Source organism: Aulostomus chinensis, chromosome 1 (genome assembly GCF_037954235.1).
Source record: "Aulostomus chinensis isolate RoL2024-O1b breed Wild chromosome 1, RoL_Achi_v1.0, whole genome shotgun sequence".
Taxonomy (NCBI): Eukaryota; Metazoa; Chordata; class Actinopteri; order Syngnathiformes; family Aulostomidae; genus Aulostomus; species Aulostomus chinensis.
Window position 1 is genome coordinate 3,755,591 of NC_141320.1, and position 17,345 is coordinate 3,772,935.

The 17,345-nt window shown below is 38.9% G+C and overlaps 2 long non-coding RNA genes across 4 annotated transcripts; both read right to left on the reverse strand.

Annotated features, from left to right (window-relative positions):
* Positions 1-2,492: 2,492 nt before the first annotated feature.
* LOC147270036 (uncharacterized) lies at positions 2,493-7,759 on the reverse strand. 3 transcript variants are annotated; one of them, XR_015115659.1, is made up of 5 exons: positions 7,553-7,759; positions 6,515-6,915; positions 6,211-6,422; positions 2,782-6,028; positions 2,493-2,619 (listed from the first exon to the last, which is right to left on the reverse strand). It is a non-coding gene; the product is annotated as an uncharacterized LOC147270036 (long non-coding RNA). The 3 variants fall into 3 exon arrangements; XR_015115660.1 differs by having other exon boundaries at positions 2,782-4,965; positions 5,041-6,028; positions 6,211-6,915; XR_015115658.1 differs by having other exon boundaries at positions 6,211-6,915.
* Positions 7,760-10,959: 3,200 nt separating this feature from the next.
* On the reverse strand, positions 10,960-12,022 carry LOC147270037 (uncharacterized). Its single transcript, XR_015115661.1, has 3 exons — positions 11,887-12,022; positions 11,583-11,725; positions 10,960-11,487 (listed from the first exon to the last, which is right to left on the reverse strand). It is a non-coding gene; the product is annotated as an uncharacterized LOC147270037 (long non-coding RNA).
* Between the last annotated feature and the right edge of the window lie 5,323 nt (positions 12,023-17,345).

Below are 17,345 nucleotides of genomic sequence, written 5' to 3' on the forward strand. Positions count from 1 at the left end.
GAGATGAGAATATTGTCTCTATTTAACTGGGCTGGATGGTATTTTTATTCCTTGTTTTATTTTATGTTATTTTATTTTATTTTTCTCCCTCTTACTATTGTGGACATAATTAGACCTGCAAAGAATATTGTGTATTGAGTACCTTGTCATAGGGTTTTGGAATGATGTGTGTGACTCTGTCAAGGAACCTGTTCTAATAAATGTTCCAAAAAAAAAAAAAATGATGGTCCATTGATGTAGTAAGAGTTGCTACTAACCTAAGAAATGATGCTAAAGTGATGTAATGATAGTTGCTAATAACCTAAGAAATGATGCTACAGTGATGTCGTGAGAGTTGCTACTCACCTCAAAATGATGCTAAAGTGATGTAATGAGAGTTGCAAAAAACCCAAGAAATTATGCTAAAGTGATGTAATGAGAGTTGCTACTAACCTAGGAAATGGTGCTACAGTGATGTAGTGAGAGTTGCTACTAACCTCAAAATGATGCTGACAGTGACGTAATGACAGTTGCAACAAACCTAATAAATGATGCTACAGTGATGTAATGACAGTTGCAACAAACCTAACAAATGATGCTACAGTGATGTAATGAGAGTTGCTACAAACCTAATAAATTATGCGAAAGTGATGTAATGAGAGTTGGTACTAACCTAAGAAATGATGCTGACAGTAATGTGGTGAGTTGCTTAAAACCTCAAAATGATGCGACAGTGATGTAGTGAGAGCTGCGACTAACCTCAAAATGATGCGACAGTGATGTAGTGAGAGCTGCGACTAACCTAAGAAATGATGCTACAGTGATATAGTGAGAGTTGATACGAATCTCAAAATGATGCTACACTGATGTGGTGAGAGTTGCTATGATGCTCAAAATGATGCTGACAGTGATGTAGTGAGAGTTGCTTAAAAACTAAAATTGATGCTACAGTGATGTAATGAGAGTTGCTAAAAACCTAATAAATGATGCTACAGTGATGTAATGAGAGTTGCTAAAAACCTAATAAATTATGCGAAAGTAATGTGGTGAGAGTTGGTACTAACCTAAGAAATGATGCTAAAGTGATATAGGGAGAGTTGCTACAAATCTCAAAATGATGCTACCCTGATGTGGTGAGAGTTGCTATGATGCTCAAAATGATGCTGACAGTAATGTGGTGAGAGTTGCTACTCACCTAAGAAATGATGCGAAAGTGATGTCGTGAGAGTTGCAACAAACCGCAAAATGATGCTACAGTGATGTAATGAGGGTTGTTATTTACCTAAGAAATGATGCTACAATGATGTAATGAGAGTTGCTACGAATCAGAAAATGATGCTAAAGTGATGTAATGAGATTTGCTACAAACCTAAGAAATGATGCTACAGTAATGTCGTGAGAGTTGCGACTATCCTCAAAATGATGCGACAATGATGTATTGAAAGTTGCTACGATCCTCAAAATGATGCAACATTGATGTGGTGAGAGTTGCTACTAACCTAAGAAATTGTACTGACAGTGTTGTGGTGAGAGTTGATACTAATTTCAAAATTCATGCTAAAGTGGTGTAGTGAGAGTTGCTACGAACCGCAAAATGATGCTCCAGTAATGTCGTGAGAGTTGCGACTATCCTCAAAATGATGCGACAATGATGTAATGAGAGTTGCTACAAATGTCCAAATGATGCTAAAGAAATGTAATGAGAGTGGCTACAAACCTAAGAAATGATGCTACAGTGATGTAATGAGAGTTGCTACAAATGTCCAAATGATGCTAGAGTGATGTGGTGAGAGTTGATAGTAATTTCAAAATCATGCTAAAGTGATGTAATGAGAGTTGCTACTTACCTATGAAATGATGAGACAGTGATGTGGTGAGAGTTGCTACGAACCTCAAAATGATGCTACAGTGATGTAATGAGAGTTGCTACTTACCAAAGAAATGATGCTACAGTGATGTGGTGAGAGTTGCTACGAACCTCAAAATTATGCTACAGTGATGTGATGAGAGTTCCTACGAATCTCAAAATGATGCTTCAGTAATGTCGCGAGAGTTACGACTATCCTCAAAATGATGCGACAGTGATGTAGTGAGAGTTGCTACGGTCCTCAAAATGAGGTGGCAATGATGTAGTGAGAGTTGATACTAATCTCAAAATGATGCTGACAGTGATGTAGTGAGAGTTGATAATAATTTTAAAATAATGCTAAAGCGGTGTAATGAGAGTTGTTACTTACCTAAGAAATGATGCTCCAGTAATGTCGTGAGAGTTGCGACTATCCTCAAAATTATGCGACAGTGATGTAATGAGAGTTGCGACAAATGTCCAAATGATGCTCAAGTGATGTAATGAGAGGTGCTACAAACCTAAGAAATGATATTACAGGGATGAAATGAGAGTTGCTACAAATGTCCAAATGATACTAGAGTGATGTAATGAGAGTTGCGACAAACGTAAGAAATGATGCTACAGTCATGTGCCGAGAGTTGATAGTAATTTCAAAATCATGCTAAAGTGATGTAATGACAGTTGATACTTACCTAAGAAATGATGCTACAGTGATGTAGTGAGAGTTGATACGAACCGCAAAATGATGCTACAGGGATGTAATGAGAGTTGCTACTAATGTCCAAATGATACTAGAGTGATGTAATGAGAGTTGCGACAAACGTAAGAAATGATGCTACAGTCATGTGCTGAGAGTTGATATTAATTTTAAAATAATGCTAAAGCGGTGTAATGAGAGTTGCTACTTCCCTAAGAAATAATGCTACAGTGATGTAATGAGGGTTGCTATTTACCTAAGAAATGATGCTACAGTGATGTAGGCAGAGTTGCTACGATGCTCAAATTGATGCTTCCAGTAATGTCGTGAGAGTTGCGACTATCCTCAAAATGATGCGACAGTGATGTAGTGAGAGTTGCTACGATCCTCAAAATGATGCTAAAGTGATGTAATGAGAGTTGCGACAAACCTAAGAAATGATGCGACAGTGATGTAATGAGAGTTGATAGTAATTTCAAAATCATGCTAAAGTGATGTAATGAGAGTTGCTACTTACCTATGAAATGATGAGACAGTGATGTGGTGAGAGTTGCTACGAACCTCAAAATGATGCTACAGTGATGTAATGAGAGTTGCTACTTACCAAAGAAATTATGCTACAGTGATGTGGTGAGAGTTGCTACGAACCTCAAAATTATGCTACAGTGATGTGATGAGAGTTCCTACGAATCTCAAAATGATGCTACAGTAATGTCGCGAGAGTTACGACTATCCTCAAAATGATGCGACAGTGATGTAGTGAGAGTTGCTACGGTCCTCAAAATGAGGTGGCAATGATGTAGTGAGAGTTGATACTAATCTCAAAATGATGCTGACAGTGATGTAGTGAGAGTTGATATTAATTTTAAAATAATGCTAAAGCGGTGTAATGAGAGTTGTTACTTCCCTAAGAAATAATGCTACAGTGATGTAATGAGGGTTGCTATTTACCTAAGAAATGATGCTACAGTGATGTAGGCAGAGTTGCTACGATGCTCAAATTGATGCTTCCAGTAATGTAGTGAGAGTTGCTACAAACCTCAAAATGATGCTAGAGTGAAGTCATGGGAGTTGCTACCAACCTAAGAAATGATGCTACAGTGATGAAATGAGAGTTGCTACAAATGTCAAAATGATGCGACAGTGATGTAGTGAGAGTTGATACGAATCTCAAAATGATGCTGACAGTGATGTGGTGAGAGTTGATAGTAATTTCAAAATCAAGCTAAAGTGATGTCATGAGAGTTGCTACATACCTAAGAAATGATGCTACAGTGATGTGGTGAGAGTTGCTACATACCTAATAATTGATGCGACAGTGATGCTGTGAGAGTTGCTACGAACCTCAAAATGATGCTACAGTAATGTCATGAGAGTTGCTACGATCCTCAAAATTATGCTAAAGTGATGTAATGAGAGTTGCGACAAACTTAAGAAGTGATGCTACAGTGATGTGGTGAGAGTTGCTACGAACCTCAAAATGATGCTCCAGTGATGTAATGAGAGTTGCTACAAACCTAAGAAATGGTGCTACAGTTATGTAATTAGAGTTGCTACTTACCTAAGAAATCATGCTACAGTGATGTGGTGAGAGTTGCTACGAACCTCAAAATGATGCTTCAGTGATGTAATGACAGTTGCTACGAATCTCAAAATGATGAGACAGTGATGTCGCGAGAGTTGCGACTATCCTCAAAATGATGCGACAGTGATGTAGTGAGAGTTGCAACGATTCTCAAAATGATGCGACAGTGATGTAGTGAGAGTTGATACAAATCTCAAAATGATGCTGACAGTGATGTGGTGAGAGTTGCGAATATCCTCAAAATGATGCGACAGTGATGTAGTGAGATTTGCAACGATTCTCAAAATGATGCTACAGTGATGTAGTGAGAGTTGATACTAATCTCAAAATGATGCTGGAGTGATGTAATGAGATTTGCTACAAACCTAAGAAGTGATGCCACAGTGATGTGGTGAGAGTTGCTACGATCCTCAAAATGATGCTACAGTGATGTAGTGAGAGTTGCAACGAATCACAAAATGATGCTAGAGTGATGTAATGCGATTTGCTACTAACCTAAGAAATTATGCTACAGTGATGTGGTGAGAGTTGCTACGATCCTCAAAATGATGCTACAATGATGTGGTGAGATTTGCTACGAATCAGAAAAAGATGCTAGAGTGATGTCATGAGATTTCCTACAAACCAAAGAAATGATGCTACAGTGATGTGGTGAGAGTTGATCGTAATTTCAAAATCATGCTAAAGTGATGTAATGAGAGTTGCTACTTACCTAAGAAATGATGCTACAGTGATGTCGTGAGAGTTGATACGAATCTCAAAATGAAGCTGACAGTGATGTGGTGAGAGTTGCAAATATCCTCAAAATGATGCGACAGTGATGTAGTGAGAGTTGCTACGATCCTCAAAATGATGCTAAAGTGATGTAATGAGAGTTGCGACAAACCTAAGAAGTGATACTACAGTGATGTGGTGAGAGTTGATACACACCTCAAAATGATGCTACAGTGATGTAATGAGAGTTGCTAGGAATCTCAAAATGATGCTCCAGTAATGTCGTGAGAGTTGCGACTATCCTCAAAATGATGCGACAGTGATGTAATGAGAGTTGCTACAAACGTAAGATATGATGCTACAGTGATGTAATGAGAGTTGCTACAAACTTCAAAATGATGCTACAGTGATGTAATGAGAGTTGCTAAAAACCTAAGAAATGATGCTACAGTGATGTGGTGAGAGTTGCTACGAACCTCAAAATGATGCTTCAGTGATGTAATGACAGTTGCTACGAATCTCAAAATGATGAGACAGTGATGTCGCGAGAGTTGCGACTATCCTCAAAATGATGCGACAGTGATGTAGTGAGAGTTGCAACGATTCTCAAAATGATGCGACAGTGATGTAGTGAGAGTTGATACTAATCTCAAAATGATGCTGACAGTGATGTGGTGAGAGTTGCGACTATCCTCAAAATGATGCGACAGTGATGTAGTGAGAGTTGGTACTAATCTCAAAATGATGCTGACAGTGATGTGGTGAGAGTTGCGACTATCCTCAAAATGATGCGACAGTGATGTAGTGAGAGTTGCAACGATTCTCAAAATGATGCGACAGTGATGTAGTGAGAGTTGGTACTAATCTCAAAATGATGCTGACAGTGATGTGGTGAGAGTTGCGACTATCCTCAAAATGATGCGACAGTGATGTCGTGAGATTTGCAACGATTCTCAAAATGATGCTACAGTGATGTAGTGAGAGTTGATACTAATCTCAAAATGATGCTGACAGTGATGTGGTGAGAGTTGATAGTAATTTCAAAATCACGCTAAAGTGATGTAATGAGAGTTGCTACTTACCGAAGAAATTATGCTACAGTGATGTGATGAGAGTTGCTACAAATGTCAAAATGATGCGACAGTGATCGAGTGAGAGTTGCTACGATCCTCAAAATGATGCTACAATGATGTGGTGAGAGTTGCTACGAATCAGAAAAAGATGCTAGAGTGATGTCATGAGATTTCCTACAAACCAAAGAAATGATGCTACAGTGATGTGGTGAGAGTTGATACTTATTTAAAAAATAATGCTAAAGTGGTGTAGTGAGAGTTGCTACGAACCGCAAAATGATGCTACAGTGATGTAATGAGAGTTGCTACTTACCTAAGAAATGATGCTACAGTGATGTAGTGAGAGTTGGTACTAATCTCAAAATGATGCTGACAGTGATGTGGTGAGAGTTGCGACTATCCTCAAAATGATGCGACAGTAATGTGGTGAGAGTTGTTACACACCTCAAAATGATGCTACAGTGATGTAATGAGAGTTGCTAGGAATCTCAAAATGATGCTCCAGTAATGTCGTGAGAGTTGCGACTATCCTCAAAATGATGCGACAGTGATGTAATGAGAGTTGCTACAAACGTAAGAAATGATGCTACAGTGATGTGGTGAGAGTTGCTACGAACCTCAAAATGATGCTTCAGTGATGTAATGACAGTTGCTACGAATCTCAAAATGATGAGACAGTGATGTCGCGAGAGTTGCGACTATCCTCAAAATGATGCGACAGTGATGTAGTGAGAGTTGCAACGATTCTCAAAATGATGCGACAGTGATGTAGTGAGAGTTGATACTAATCTCAAAATGATGCTGACAGTGATGTGGTGAGAGTTGCGACTATCCTCAAAATGATGCGACAGTGATGTAATGAGAGTTGCTACGATCCTCAAAATGAGATGGCAGTTATGTAGTGAGAGTTGATACTAATCTCAAAATGATGCTGGAGTGATGTCATGAGATTTGCGACAAACCTAAGAAGTGATGCCACAGTGATGTGGTGAGAGTTGCTACGATCCTCAAAATGATGCTACAGTAATGTAATGAGAGTTGCAACGAATCACAAAATGATGCTAGAGTGATGTAATGAGATTTGCTACTAACCTAAGAAATTATGCTACAGTGATGTGATGAGAGTTGCTACAAATGTCAAAATGATGTGACAGTGATCGAGTGAGAGTTGCTACAGTCCTCAAAATGATGCTACAATGATGTGGTGAGAGTTGCTACGAATCAGAAAAAGATGCTAGAGTGATGTCATGAGATTTCCTACAAACGAAAGAAATGATGCTACAGTGATGTGGTGAGAGTTGATCGTAATTTCAAAATCATGCTAAAGTGATGTAATGAGAGTTGCAAATATCCTCAAAATGATGCGACAGTGATGTAATGACAGTTGCAACGATTCTCAAAATGATGCGACAGTGATGTAGTGAGAGTTGATACTAATCTCAAAATGATGCTGACAGTGATGTGGTGAGAGTTGCGACTATCCTCAAAATGATGCGACAGTGATGTAGTGAGATTTGCAACGATTCTCAAAATGATGCTACAGTGATGTAGTGAGAGTTGATAGTAATCTCAAAATGATGCTGACAGTGATGTGGTGAGAGTTGATAGTAATTTCAAAATCACGCTAAAGTGATGTAATGAGAGTTGCTACTTACCTAAAAAATGATGCTACAGTGATGTGGTGAGAGTTGCGACTATCCTCAAAATGATGCGACAGTGATGTAATGAGAGTTGCTACGATCCTCAAAATGAGATGGCAGTTATGTAGTGAGAGTTGATACTAATCTCAAAATGATGCTGGAGTGATGTCATGAGATTTGCGACAAACCTAAGAAGTGATGCCACAGTGATGTGGTGAGAGTTGCTACGATCCTCAAAATGATGCTACAGTAATGTAATGAGAGTTGCAACGAATCACAAAATGATGCTAGAGTGATGTAATGAGATTTGCTACTAACCTAAGAAATTATGCTACAGTGATGTGATGAGAGTTGCTACAAATGTCAAAATGATGTGACAGTGATCGAGTGAGAGTTGCTACAGTCCTCAAAATGATGCTACAATGATGTGGTGAGAGTTGCTACGAATCAGAAAAAGATGCTAGAGTGATGTCATGAGATTTCCTACAAACGAAAGAAATGATGCTCCAGTGATGTGGTGAGAGTTGATCGTAATTTCAAAATCATGCTAAAGTGATGTAATGAGAGTTGCTACTTACCTAAGAAATGATGCTACAGTGATGTCGTGAGAGTTGATACGAATCTCAAAATGAAGCTGACAGTGATGTGGTGAGAGTTGCAAATATCCTCAAAATGATGCGACAGTGATGTAGTGAGAGTTGCTACGATCCTCAAAATGATGCTAAAGTGATGTAATGAGAGTTGCGACAAACCTAAGAAGTGATGCTACAGTGATGTGGTGAGAGTTGATACTTATTTCAAAATAATGCTAAAGTGGTGTAGTGAAGGTTGCTTCGAACCGCAAAATGATGCTACAGTGATGTAATGAGAGTTGCTACTTACCTAAGAAATGATGCGACAGTAATGTGGTGAGAGATGTTACACACCTCAAAATGATGCTACAGTGATGTAATGAGAGTTGCTAGGAATCTCAAAATGATGCTCCAGTAATGTCGTGAGAGTTGCGACTATCCTCAAAATGATGCGACAGTGATGTAATGAGAGTTGCTACTAACGTAAGAAATGATGCAACAGTGATGTAATGAGAGTTGCTACGAACCTCAAAATGATGCTACAGTGATGTAATGAGAGTTGCTAAAAACCTAAGAAATGATGCTACAGTGATGTGGTGAGAGTTGATAGTAATTTCAAAATATTGCTAAAGCGGTTTAATGAGAGTTGCTACTTCCCTAAAAAATGATGCTACAGTGATGTAGTGAGTTTTGCTACGAACCGCAAAATGATGCTACAGTGATGTAATGAGAGTTGCTACGAATCTCAAAATGATGCTAGAGTGATGTAATGAGATTTGCTACAAACCTAAGAAATGATTCTACAGGGATGTAATGAGAGTTGCTCCAAATGTCCAAATGATGCTAGAGTGATGTAATGAGAGTTGCGACAAACCTCAGAAATGATGCTACAGTCATGTGCTGAGAGTTGATAGTAATTTCAAAATCATGCTAAAGTGATGTAATGAGAGTTGCTACTTACCTAAGAAATGATGCTACAGTCATGTGCTGAGAGTTGCTACGAACCTCAAAATGATGCAACAGTGATGTAATGAGAGTTGCTACTTACCGAAGAACTGATGCTACAGTGATGTGGTGAGAGTTGCTAAGAACCTCAAAATGATGCTACAGTGATGTAATGAGAGTTCCTACGAATCTCAAAAATTATGCTACATTAATGTCGCGAGAGTTGCGACTATCCTCAAAATGATGCTACAGTGATGTAGTGAGAGTTGACACTAATATCAAAATGATGCTGACAGTGATGTGGTGAGAGTTGCTACGAACCTCAAACTGATGCTACAGTGATGTCATGGGAGTTGCTACTAACCTAAGAAATGATGCTACAGTGATATCATGAGAGTTGCTCCAAATGTCAAAATGATGCGACAGTGATGTAGTGAGAGTTGCTACGATCCTCAAAATGATGCTACAGTGATGTGGTGAGAGTTGATCGTAATTTCAAAATCACGCTAAAGTGATGTAATGAGAGTGGCTACATACCTAAGAAATGATGCTACAGTGATGTAATGAGAGTTGCTACGAATCTCAAAATGATGCTAGAGTGATGTGGTGAGAGTTGATAGTAATTTCAAAATCATGCTAAAATGATGTAATGACAGTTGCTACTTACCTATGAAATGATGCTACAGTGATGTGGTGAGAGTTGCTACGAACCTCAAAATTATGCTACAGTGATGTGATGAGAGTTCCTTCGAATCTCAAAATGATGCTACAGTAATGTCGCGAGAGTTACGACTATCCTAAAAATGATGTGACAGTGATGTAGTGAGAGTTGCTACGGTCCTCAAAATGAGGTGGCAATGATGTAGTGAGAGTTGATACAAATCTCAAAATGATGCTACAGTGATGTAGTGAGGTTTGCTATGAACCGCAAAATGATGCTACAGTGATGTAATGAGAGTTGCTACGAATCTCAAAATGATGCTAGAGTGATGTAATGAGATTTGCTACAAACCTAAGAAATGATGCTACAGGGATGTAATGAGAGTTGCTACAAATGTCCAAATGATGCTAGAGTGATGTAATGAGAGTTGCGACAAACCTCAGAAATGATGCTACAGTGATGTGGTGAGAGTTGATCGTAATTTCAAAATCATGCTAAAGTGATGTAATGAGAGTTGCTACTTACCTAAGAAATGATGCTACAGTCATGTGCTGAGAGTTGCTACGAACCTCAAAATGATGCAACAGTGATATAATGAGAGTTGCTACTTACCTAAGAAATGATGCTACAGTGATGTGGTGAGAGTTGCTACGAACCTCAAAATGATGCTACAGTGATGTAATGAGAGTTCCTACGAATCTCAAAAATTATGCTACATTAATGTCGCGAGAGTTGCGACTATCCTCAAAATGATGCTCCAGTGATGTAATGAGAGTTGCTAGGAATCTCAAAATGATGCTCCAGTAATGTCGTGAGAGTTGCGACTATCCTCAAAATGATGCGACAGTGATGTAATGAGAGTTGCTACAAACGTAAGAAATGATGCTACAGTGATGTGGTGAGAGTTGCTACGAACCTCAAAATGATGCTTCAGTGATGTAATGACAGTTGCTACGAATCTCAAAATGATGAGACAGTGATGTCGCGAGAGTTGCGACTATCCTCAAAATGATGCGACAGTGATGTAGTGAGAGTTGCAACGATTCTCAAAATGATGCGACAGTGATGTAGTGAGAGTTGATACTAATCTCAAAATGATGCTGACAGTGATGTGGTGAGAGTTGCGACTATCCTCAAAATGATGCGACAGTGATGTAGTGAGATTTGCAACGATTCTCAAAATGATGCTACAGTGATGTAGTGAGAGTTGATACTAATCTCAAAATGATGCTGACAGTGATGTGGTGAGAGTTGATAGTAATTTCAAAATCATGCTAAAGTGATGTAATGAGAGTTGCTACTTACCTAAAAAATGATGCTACAGTGATGTGGTGAGAGTTGCGACTATCCTCAAAATGATGCGACAGTGATGTAATGAGAGTTGCTACGATCCTCAAAATGAGATGGCAGTTATGTAGTGAGAGTTGATACAAATCTCAAAATGATGCTACAGTGATGTAGTGAGGTTTGCTACGAACCGCAAAATGATGCTACAGTGATGTAATGAGAGTTGCTACGAATCTCAAAATGATGCTACAGTAATGTAATGAGAGTTGCAACGAATCACAAAATGATGCTAGAGTGATGTAATGAGATTTGCTACTAACCTAAGAAATTATGCTACAGTGATGTGATGAGAGTTGCTACAAATGTCAAAATGATGTGACAGTGATCGAGTGAGAGTTACTACAGTCCTCAAAATGATGCTACAATGATGTGGTGAGAGTTGCTACGAATCAGAAAAAGATGCTAGAGTGATGTCATGAGATTTCCTACAAACGAAAGAAATGATGCTACAGTGATGTGGTGAGAGTTGATCGTAATTTCAAAATCATGCTAAAGTGATGTAATGAGAGTTGCTACTTACCTAAGAAATGATGCTACAGTGATGTCGTGAGAGTTGATACGAATCTCAAAATGAAGCTGACAGTGATGTGGTGAGAGTTGCAAATATCCTCAAAATGATGCGACAGTGATGTCGTGAGAGTTGCTACGATCCTCAAAATGATGCTAAAGTGATGTAATGAGAGTTGCGACAAACCTAAGAAGTGATGCTACAGTGATGTGGTGAGAGTTGATACTTATTTCAAAATAATGCTAAAGTGGTGTAGTGAGAGTTGCTACGAACCGCAAAATGATGCTACAGTGATGTAATGAGGGTTGCTACTTACCTAAGAAATGATGCGACAGTAATGTGGTGAGAGTTGTTACACACCTCAAAATGATGCTACAGTGATGTAATGAGAGTTGCTAGGAATCTCAAAATGATGCTCCAGTAATGTCGTGAGAGTTGCGACTATCCTCAAAATGATGCGACAGTGATGTAATGAGAGTTGCTACAAACGTAAGAAATGATGCAACAGTGATGTAATGAGAGTTGCTACGAACCTCAAAATGATGCTACAGTGATGTAATGAGAGTTGCTAAAAACCTAAGAAATGATGCTACAGTGATGTGGTGAGAGTTGATCGTAATTTCAAAATCATGCTAAAGTGATGTAAAGAGAGTTGCTACAAACGTAAGTGATGCTACAGTGATGTGGTGAGAGTTGATAGTAATTTCAAAATACTGCTAAAGCGGTTGAATGAGAGTTGCTACTTCCCTAAAAAATGATGCTACAGTGATGTAGTGAGGTTTGCTACCAACCGCAAAATGATGCTAGAGTGATGTAATGAGATTTGCTACAAACCTAAGAAATGATTCTACAGGGATGTAATGAGAGTTGCTACAAATGTCCAAATGATGCTAGAGTGATGTAATGAGAGTTGCGACAAACCTCAGAAATGATGCTACAGTCATGTGCTGAGAGTTGATAGTAATTTCAAAATCATGCTAAAGTGATGTAATGAGAGTTGCTACTTACCTAAGAAATGATGCTACAGTCATGTGCTGAGAGTAGCTACGAACCTCAAAATGATGCAACAGTGATGTAATGAGAGTTGCTACTTACCGAAGAAATGATGCTACAGTGATGTGGTGAGAGTTGCTAAGAACCTCAAAATGATGCTACAGTGATGTAATGAGAGTTCCTACGAATCTCAAAAATTATGCTACATTAATGTCGCGAGAGTTGCGACTATCCTCAAAATGATGCTACAGTGATGTAGTGAGAGTTGACACTAATATCAAAATGATGCTGACAGTGATGTGGTGAGAGTTGCTACGAACCTCAAACTGATGCTACAGTGATGTCATGGGAGTTGCTACTAACCTAAGAAATGATGCTACAGTGATATCATGAGAGTTGCTCCAAATGTCAAAATGATGCGACAGTGATGTAGTGAGAGTTGCTACGATCCTCAAAATGATGCTACAGTGATGTGGTGAGAGTTGATCGTAATTTCAAAATCACGCGAAAGTGATGTAATGAGAGTGGCTACATACCTAAGAAATGATGCTACAGTGATGTAATGAGAGTTGCTACGAATCTCAAAATGATGCTAGAGTGATTTGGTGAGAGTTGATAGTAATTTCAAAATCATGCTAAAATGATGTAATGACAGTTGCTACTTACCTATGAAATGATGCTACAGTGATGTGGTGAGAGTTGCTACGAACCTCAAAATTATGCTACAGTGATGTGATGAGAGTTCCTTCGAATCTCAAAATGATGCTACAGTAATGTCGCGAGAGTTACGACTATCCTCAAAATGATGTGACAGTGATGTAGTGAGAGTTGCTACGGTCCTCAAAATGAGGTGGCAATGATGTAGTGAGAGTTGATACAAATCTCAAAATGATGCTACAGTGATGTAGTGAGGTTTGCTACGAACCGCAAAATGATGCTACAGTGATGTAATGAGAGTTGCTACGAATCTCAAAATGATGCTAGAGTGATGTAATGAGATTTGCTACAAACCTAAGAAATGATGCTACAGGGATGTAATGAGAGTTGCTACAAATGTCCAAATGATGCTAGAGTGATGTAATGAGAGTTGCGACAAACCTCAGAAATGATGCTACAGTCATGTGCTGAGAGTTGATAGTAATTTCAAAATCATGCTAAGGTGATGTAATGAGAGTTGCTACTTACCTAAGAAATGATGCTACAGTGATGTGCTGAGAGTTGCTACGAACCTCAAAATGATGCAACAGTGATGTAATGAGAGTTGCTACTTACCTAAGAAATGATGCTACAGTGATGTGGTGAGAGTTGCTACGAACCTCAAAATGATGCTACAGTGATGTAATGAGAGTTCCTACAAATCTCAAAAATTATGCTACATTAATGTCGCGAGAGTTGCGACTATCCTCAAAATGATGCTCCAGTGATGTGGTGAGAGTTGCTACTATCCTCAAAATGAGGTGACAGTGATGTAGTGAGAGTTGACACTAATATCAAAATGATGCTGACAGTGATGTGGTGAGAGTTGCTACGAACCTCAAACTGATGCTACAGTGATGTCATGGGAGTTGCTACTAACCTAAGAAATGATGCTACAGTGATATCATGAGAGTTGCTCCAAATGTCAAAATGATGCGACAGTGATGTAGTGAGAGTTACTACGATCCTCAAAATGATGCTACAGTGATGTGGTGAGAGTTGATCGTAATTTCAAAATCACGCTAAAGTGATGTGGTGAGAGTTGCTACGAACCTCAAAATTATGCTACAGTGATGTGATGAGAGTTCCTACGAATCTCAAAATGATGCTACAGTAATGTCGCGAGAGTTACGACTATCCTCAAAATGATGTGACAGTGATGTAGTGAGAGTTGCTACGGTCCTCAAAATGAGGTGGCAATGATGTAGTGAGAGTTGATACAAATCTCAAAATGATGCTGACAGTGATGTAGTGAGAGTTGATAATAATTTTAAAATTATGCTAAAGCGGTGTAATGAGAGTTGCTACTTCCCTAAGATATAATGCTACAGTGATGTAGTGAGGTTTGCTACGAACCGCAAAATGATGCTACAGTGATGTAATGACGGTTGCTATTTACCTAGGAAATGATGCTACAGTGATGTGGTGAGAGTTGTTACGAACCGCAAAATGATGCTACAGTGATGTAATGAGAGTTGTTACTTACCGAAGAAGTGATGCTCCAGTAATGTCATGAGAGTTGCGACAATCCTCAAAATTATGCGACAGTGATGTAATGAGAGTTGCTACAAAGTTCCAAATGATGCTCAAGTGATGTAATGAGAGGTGCTACAAACCTAAGAAATGATGCTACAGGGATGTAATGAGAGTTGCTACAAATGTCCAAATGATACTAGAGTGATGTAATGAGAGTTGCGACAAACGTAAGAAATGATGCTACAGTCATGTGCTGAGAGTTGATAGTAATTTATAAAATCATGCTAAAGTGATGTAATGAGAGTTGCTTCTTACCTAAGAAATGATGCTACAGTGATGTAGTGAGAGTTGCTACGAACCGCAAAATGATGCCACAGTGATGTAATGAGGGTTGCTATTTACCTAAGAAATGATGCTGCAGTGATGTGGTGAGAGTTGCTACGAACCTAAGAAATGATGCTACAGTAATGTTAGAGTTGCGACTAACGTAAGAAATGATGCGACAGTGATGTGGTGAGAGTTGCGACTAACCTAAGAAATGATGCTACAGTGATGTGGTGAGAGTTGCTACGAACCGCAAAATGATGCTCCAGTAATGTCGTGAGAGTTGCGACTATCCTCAAAATGATGCGACAGTGATGTAATGAGAGTTGCTACAAATGTCCAAATGATACTAAAGTGATGTAATGAGAGAGGCTACAAACCTAAGAAATGATGCTACAGTGATGTAATGAGAGTTGCTACAAATGTCCAAATGATGCTAGAGTGATGTGGTGAGAGTTGATAGTAATTTCAAAATCATGCTAAAGTGATGTAATGAGAGTTGCTACTTACCTATGAAATGAGACAGTGATGTGGTGAGAGTTGCTACGAACCTCAAAATGATGCTAAAGTAATGTCGTGAGAGTTGCTACTATCCTCGAAATGATGCAACAGTGATGTAGTGAGAGTTGCTACGAACTTCGAAATGATGCTACAGTGATGTAATGAGGGTTGCTATTTACCTAAGCAATGATGCTACAGTGATGTGGTGAGAGTTGCTACGAACCTAAAAATGATGCTACAGTGATGTGGTGAGAGTTGCTACGAACCGAAAAATGATACTACAGTGATGTAATGAGGGTTGCTATTTACCTAAGAAATGATGCTACAGTGATGTGGTAAGAGTTGCTACGAACCTCAAAATGATGCAACAGTGATGTAATGAGAGTTGGTACGAACCGCAAAATGATGCTACAGTGATGTAATGAGGGTTGCTATTTACCTAAGAAATGATGCTACAGTGATGTGGTGAGTGTTGCTACGAATCTCAAAATGATGCTACAGTGATGTAATGAGGGTTGCTATTTACCGAAGAAATGATGCTACAGTGATGTGGTGAGAGTTGCTACGAACCTCAAAATGATGCTACAGTGATGTAATGAGAGTTGCTACGAATCTCAAAATGATGCTAAAGTAATGTCGTGAGAGTTGCTACTATCCTCAAAATGATGCTAAAGTGATGTAATGAGAGTTGCTACAAACCTAAGAAGTGATGCTACAGTGATGTGGTGAGAGTTGCTACGAATCTCAAAATGATGCGACAGTGATGTAGTGAGAGTTGCTACGAACCTAAGAAGTGATGCTACAGTGATGTAATGAGAGTTGCTACTAATCTCAATATCATGCTACAGTAATGTCGTGAGAGTTGCTACGAATCTCAAACTGATGCTAAAGTGATGTTATGAGAGTTGCTCCAAACCCAAGAAGTGATGCTACAGTGATGTGGTGAGAGTTGCTACAAATGTCCAAATGATGCTCAAGTGATGTAATGAGAGGTGCTACAAACCTAAGAAATGATGCTACAGGGATGTAATGAGAGTTGCTACAAATGTCCAAATGATACTAAAGTGATGTAATGAGAGTTGCTACTTACCTAAGAAATGATGCTACAGTGATGTAGTGAGAGTTGCTACGAACCGCAAAATGATGCCACAGTGATGTAATGAGGGTTGCTATTTACCTAAGAAATGATGCTGCAGTGATGTGGTGAGAGTTGCTACGAACCTAAGAAATGATGCTACAGTAATGTTAGAGTTGCTACTAACCTAAGAAATGATGCGACAGTGATGTAGTGAGAGTTGCGACTAACCGAAGAAATGATGCGACAGTGATGTAGTTAGAGTTGCTACGATGCTCGAAATGATGCTAAAGTGATGTAATGAGAGTTGCGACAAACCTAAGAAATGATGCTACAGTGATGTGGTGAGAGTTGATACTAATTTCAAATTCATGCTAAAGTGGTGTAGTGAGAGTTGCTAGGAACCGCAAAATGATGCTCCAGTAATGTCGTGAGAGTTGCGACTATCCTCAAAATGATGTGACAGTGATGTAATGAGAGTTGCTACAAATGTCCAAATGATGCTAAAGTGATGTAATGAGAGAGGCTACAAACCTAAGAAATGATGCTACAGTGATGTAATGAGAGTTGCTACAAATGTCCAAATGATGCTAGAGTGATGTGGTGAGAGTTGATAGTAATTTCAAAATCATGCTAAAGTGATGTAATGAGAGTTGCTACTTACCTATGAAATGAGACAGTGATGTGGTGAGAGTTGCTACGAACCTCAA